General features: G+C 32.3%; 1 long non-coding RNA gene across 1 annotated transcript; it reads left to right on the top strand.

The window, feature by feature from the left end:
• Positions 1–1,273: 1,273 nt before the first annotated feature.
• On the top strand, positions 1,274–3,346 carry LOC103252762. Its single transcript, XR_503809.1, has 3 exons — positions 1,274–1,350; positions 2,620–2,653; positions 3,265–3,346. It is a non-coding gene; the product is annotated as an uncharacterized LOC103252762 (long non-coding RNA).
• Positions 3,347–6,839: the final 3,493 nt, after the last annotated feature.

A 6,839-nucleotide genomic window follows, 5' to 3' on the forward strand; every position in this document is an offset into this window, starting at 1 on the left:
CTTTCCCTATCCACCCCTCTCCACAGCCTCTGTAAGAACCATTCCACTCTCTACTTCTATATCTACTTTTTTAGATTTCATATAAGAGTGAGATCATGTATTGTTCATCTTTCTGTGACTGACTTCTTTCACAGCATACTGTCCTTCAGGTTCATTCATGTGGTCACAAATGACACAATTGCCTTTCTTAAGAGTGATAGAATCCCATACTTTATATATATATATCACATTTTCCTTGTTCATTCACCTGTTGATAAACACTGAGCCTAACCTCAGTTTTTTTATGTTTCCAAGAAGAGTCATCAATTTCCAACTTGATCAACATACATATGACTGAACAGGAATGGTGAGTTCCAAGCTCTTTACAGGTTGGAGCTAAAAAAGGAAGAATAAGCAATATGTTTATTCTTTTGTATTGTTGAATAGTATTCCATTGATAAATATAACACAGTTTGTTTATTCTTTCTCCAGCTGATGAATCTATAGATTGCTTCAAGGTTTTGGCCATTATGAACTGGCTCTTGGTGGGCATAAGCAATTATTAATTCCATAATTCAGGTTGAATTCTATAATTCTAGACTCAGACTGAACAACAGATCACAATAATGCATCTGTATAGAGTTTAATCTTCTTATTCAATTGAATAACCTGCATTATAACCAACTTTATTACCTACGAGGCACTGGCTGACTCTACGTTCTATATAGAAAACAAACTTGAACAGAATACCTAACTTACTCTTGGTAGACTTCTTTCTGAGTACCATCACTTCTTATAGAATGAGCTATGAACTCAGGTATGCATAAAAGTAACTTTATTATCCTAAAACTATATTTCTTGTTGAGTCATCAGTTGACTTGGTAACAGCATATGCAATATTAGTCATTTCCAAGTAAACTCAATTGACTTAGGATTTTACCCAGTTAATAAAAATTGCCCTATCCACATGTCACTTATCTCCCTGATATTCTCAGCCCTGGGGTGTAGAGTGCCATTACATTGGAGAGGAGGTGACATCTTGATCTGCCTTATCTGGCACTTGCTGAAATGAACAGTCTTCTATAGTCTTTATCTAATTGGTGTTTTTAAAAAAATGTTCATACTATTTTCTTATACTTTGTCAACTGGAAATTTTATCTTCTAAGTTGTAACAAGTTATTATCAAATACCTGGAAATATTTTTTACTTAAAACTTAAACTACAGTACACATGTCTGAAAATCCTGTTCTTTCTAACTCAGGTTATAGCAAATCATCAGGAATACCTGTAACTGATTCACTTTGCAGTAGTGCCATCTACCTAGCAAAATATTCTGTGCCAATAAAATCATCTGATATGGACTACTTCAAGGTCAGTATAGAATACATGTCAATTTTTACTCTTAAGAATGTTAATCTTTAATAGATACAAAAACACAATTAGATAGAAGGAATAAACTCTAGTGTTCAATAATACAATAGGGTGAATAGTTATCAATAATTTATTGTATATTTCAAAATAGCCAGAAAAGAAGATTTGGAATATTTTCAGTACAAATTACAGATGTTTGAGGTGATGGATATCCCAATTACCCTAATTGAATCATTTCACATTGTATGCATGTATCAAAATATCACACATACCCCATAACTATGTACAGTTATCATCTATCAATAAAAATATACATACTTCAATAATAAATTTTAATGGCTACTCAGAAAAAAAAAAGGAATGTTTACCTGTATTGTGGCAGTCTCTATTTATCCTCAGTGCAGAGAAGATTAATTCTCCTCTCTCACTATCATTCCTTATGAAGGGCTATTCTTACCAAATTTTATTGGACCTACTTTTTACAATCATCTAATTTCTTCCAACTTCCCTCAAAACACACACACACACACACACACACACACACACACAAAGTTTGAGAGATTGAAGCATTCTGCTTAAATCCTAGCTTCTGAATTTTTACTGGAACTCGTTAAGATATTAACAAGGCATAAAGATGAGCATGTCTTCTTAGAACCGGGAAAATCTTAGAATCAATGAAGTCAGTTCAGAACTTGTCACTAGCCAGTCCATAAAACATCTAGGAAATTGAGATTCATTTGGATTGTTTTGAGATAGTTTATGATAGTCACATTTAAAACACTTTTAGTTTTCAGAAGTTTTTAATTTAACATAAACTTAGGAAGCATGATAGATGTGAAATCACAAAATTTTCAAAATAACTGAGTTTATACAATGATTAGTATGGTGTTTGTTAAATATAACAAACAAGTTGTAAATTGAAGGTAATTTTTCTGAGTTTTAGTTTCTTCAATGTTAAAATTGTGCAAGAGGTGAGAAATTGAACTAGATAACTTTAAATCTTTTTATTCAAAAATTGTGTAGTTTTTACTTGTATTTACCTCCATGGGAACAGAGGAGGAGGTAACGCTTACAAAGCTACAAAGATAGGAAAATGGCAAAAGATATATAATGACAGATATATCTCTGGCATGTTTGGGAAACAGAAATTTGATTATAGTAGAGAGTTTATGTTGAGATTAGTATAAAATATAGCTCTAAAGGTAGTTTGCTGAAGAATTATAAAGACCCTTGAATGTTAGGCTAAAGAATTTGTGTTTCATTCCACAGATAATGGAGAACTATTGCAGGGATTCAGTTTAAGGTGAGTGTAATAATTATTTTTAAAAGAATGATCTGGTGTTAACAATTAGAAATGGATTAAAAGGGAGACAGGCTGGAAGAAGAAAAATAAGCCTAGGGGATGTTTTCTAAAATAAATGCAAGCTAGCAAGGTGATATCATAGAGTAACAAAAATTCACAGAGTAGCAAAAACATTTGGAGAAAATAATCAGTGAATCTGGCTGGCATATAAAGCTAATGGCAAGAAAGCATCAAAGAAAATTCTAATTTTATGTTGGAAGAATTATAGTTTTACTTAGTTCAACATGGAAGGCATTTACAGAAAATAGAAAATAAGGGTACAATTTTAGATACTTTTAATTTGAAGCATAAATAGATATGAGAGAGAAAATATGCTGTGTGGTGGAAAATGCAAGCCTGGGTAAGAGATCAGAGATGTGTTTGTTTTAATTTCAAATACAAATTTACTAAAAAATAGAGATAAAATATTAAAGTTTCAATTTGAATACCACATCTGAAAAACTGAAGGGAGATATTCATTCATATTACTTGGCATGTTTTTAATTTTTACTCAGACATATTAGTTATATTCTGAATTTAATCATGTCTCCTTTATCCATGTGCTTTTCTAGAACACTGTAACCAATGTCTTCTGAATTGGCAGAGCTTAGCTTCATAAATGAATGTTTATTATCAAAGGGTAATTTTTGCCATGTAAGTAAATGTTCCCATCAAATACCTCAAACAGAAATGAGAAGTGCTAATTTTTCTAGCAAAAGAGTTCTCTGGATACATTGTGCCAAGGAAAATGGTTGAAGGCAGTAAGAAAATAATTCTTTTTTATGGAACTCATTGGTTAAGTCACAAAGTAGTTAATTTAATAATTGTGGGTAACACCGTAATATAATCTGCTTTCAAATCAATGTAAAATTTTTTTTTTTTTTTTGCCTTTTAAATTAAAAAAAATTTTTTTTTTTTGCCTTTTAAATTTTTTTCAGAAAATGTAAGTGGTCAGGTCACACAATTAATCTAGCTTCTTCAGTCTCCTCATTTGTGAAGTGAGAGAAGTTGGAATCACAGTCGCATTCCCCTATGGCTCGTACATTTTATTATATATAAACACTATTTTATTGCGAAAACAGAAATAATTTCTTAGTGAGCATTTCAGGTATACTAAGAAGTATACCAGAAAAAAAATGCCAAGAAATTCTAAAATCAAGGAATTTTCTCATTAATATCACTTGGAATTTAATTTACACAAGGTTTTTTATCTATAAAGCTTGGGGAGTTTCATGACTATAATAATCATAACTTTCTTTTTTTCTTGCATTTTATTGTATTTTAAAGATGTGTAGTACAATTCAGGATTAGGAATACAAGTGGACATCGTACAGGTAAGTTTGGGCCTCCCTTTGGTCCTCACTTTGCCTGGTTTGAGATCAGGTACCCCTATTGATGTTGTCTCCCCACCTCCACCCTGGCAGTATCCCACTACTCTCAATCCCTTTCTTATAGTATGGTAAATAGGGTCCGCTTATGAGTGATAATCACAACTTTCAAAGAGAGAGAATAGGAGCAAATATCCTAAACCCTATCTCATTTGACATAACAGGTCAGTTGTCTCACCTACCGTCCAAGTGTGAGCCTTACATCAAGTGTGAGCATAGGAATCACCTGGATCTTGTTAGAACTGCAGACTCAGACTCTACTCTAAACCTGCCAAATCAGAATCTGCAATTTAGCCAGATCCCTGGGTGATTCCTATACACATTACAAAGCTTAAGAAGCAGTGATATAAAATCCTATTGGATCTGCACCCAGTGCATAGGGAAATTCATATCACCCACCTGTAGAAATCCTACCTGTCTTGTCTCCAGTTAATTACATTTGACGATGCCACTCATCCTAATGTCACATAGTAAAAGAAGGTATATGAAACTGAAGAGGTTCTTCATGAAGGAAACAGCTTGAATTAGACATCATTTAAGAATGATACAGATCATTTATAGCAACCTCCTTCACTGTAGCCAAGAAATTAGTGCCTAGAGAAATTTAGTTTAAAATCTTAACCAAGGTCCTTTATTATTTGTTGCTTCAGTCACCAGGGTAAAAACAACATGAATCCAGAAAGCTATACAGAAGACACATATGTCCTTATTCATTTTGCAATAAATGTTCCACTCTTTTACTTGCTGTAGAAATTGCCTTCAGTTATACATAACAAACAATTTTCTGCCTAAGCTTCATTAGGCTTTGTTAAAATTTAGGGTTGCATCTATACTGTAAAACTAGTAAATTGAGCTTTCTTTAAAAGGTTTTTTTTTTAAAAATTGCTATGGAAAAAATAGGGGTAAGGTAATAATAAATAAACATTTATTGAATATTTTCTCCATGTTAAGTGCTATACGAGATGTTTTATATAAAGAACCAATCCCTAAAATGTTAAACTTGAAATCTGTTCTCTAATTATATAAATATTGCATTACTGTGGTCTGTTAGCCTATACAAACATAGCTTTTTAATCATTTGAGAACATAAAAATGTATGTGTTTAAAACTTTGCTTTATTATTGATGTCAACTTGTTCCCATCTCCCCAATTAGGAATTATTCATAAGATACCTAAAAGTAGAGGACAAGTTATCTTTATATTACAATATTCAAAGTGCCTGTCTCATATCTTAAACATAGAGATTGTATCTGAGTTCCTATGATGATATTGATAGGAATTATGATACCTGGAAGCATCTTGGAACTATAATTAAAATCACTTTGCAACCTAAGTTTCACTATTGTGAAAGATATTATTTAGTTATGCAACACTTCATTTCATGTGTATCTGTTGCTTGCCTTCTACTGGTCATACAATTTCAATAAAGACAGTGTGAAAATAAGTAAACAGACAAAATTAAATAATTATAAATTGTGAAAAGTACTATGAGGGAGGAAAAAAGCATGAGATCATTATAAAAAACTATCAGGAGAAAGAGTTCCTTTTCTGGTGTGGACAAGAAAGATTCAACCAGAACAACCCTTCTGTAGATAGCAACTATGAACTCTGAACAAAATATACAGTCTTTGTCTTACCCGAAACCATGTTAAGTGAAAGTCATGCATATCAGAACCATGTCACTGCTTTACACAGTTCTATAATATCTTTTAATGTGCAAAGAGAGGACACTTTACAAAATTCAGGGTTTTTTTTTAGCACAATACTGCATATAACAAGGACTGCTTTTATAACAAAACAATCATCTGAAAGAATAAACACAATCAGATGTATACTGGAGGCAGTCAATAGTTTACAAAATGGAATAACACAGCAGATTTTATCTGTAATACAGCTCTTAGCCTAAAAGAATGCTGCAGTAGGCACCATGCACAGACTGGATAAAATAGGCATTTTAATCTAAAAGAAACAAAGGACAGAGTTCAAGGATACCACAATTTCTGGAAAGCGAGGGAAAAACTCCCAGAAAGGAAAGGCAGAGAAAAGGACCCCCAAATTCTGTAGGCAATCTGTGCAGAGCCCGAAATCATGCATGTGTGAGGCAGACTACAGAAGCTAGCTAAAGATGAAAGAACTAAACTGGGGGTTGAGCGGTTGCAAAACAGTGTTTGCAGCTTGAGTTCAACAAAGTTTACTGCCTTCGGAAACAAACAAATGAAAACAAAATCAACACTCTTTGAAAGAATTTTTTAAAAATAGGTTCTTCCCAATATTATATATGCAGTGTTCAGATAAAACCCCAAAATACAAGCAACAGCCACAAATATGTGACCTATTCTTAGGAAAAAAGGTATGGAAACCAACCTCAAGATGATCCAGGCTTTGGGATTAATAGACAATAATTTTATTGTAACTATGCTCAATGGCATAAAAGAAAAAATTCTCACAGTGAATAAAAGATAGAAAATCTCAACTAAGAAGTAAAATATAACTAAAACTAAATTCTAGAACTTAAAACTAAAATGTATGCAATAAAAATTCTAAAGATAAGCTTAACAGCAGAGAGGAGATGATAAGAAAGTGAGACAGTAAACTTGAAGATAAATGAATATAAAGAATGCAACCTGAAAAATAGATTGAAAAAATGAATATAGGTTCAGTTTCCTGTGGGACAATAGCAAAAGATTTAACATGCATGTAATTAAAGTTTAAAAGGAGAAAAGTAAAGGATTGGAAGAAGAAATAATAGTTGAATACAC

This window comes from Carlito syrichta, unplaced genomic scaffold, assembly GCF_000164805.1.
Source record: "Carlito syrichta isolate Samal-C Ts95f unplaced genomic scaffold, Tarsius_syrichta-2.0.1 Scaffold65441, whole genome shotgun sequence".
Classification (NCBI taxonomy): Eukaryota; Metazoa; Chordata; class Mammalia; order Primates; family Tarsiidae; genus Carlito; species Carlito syrichta.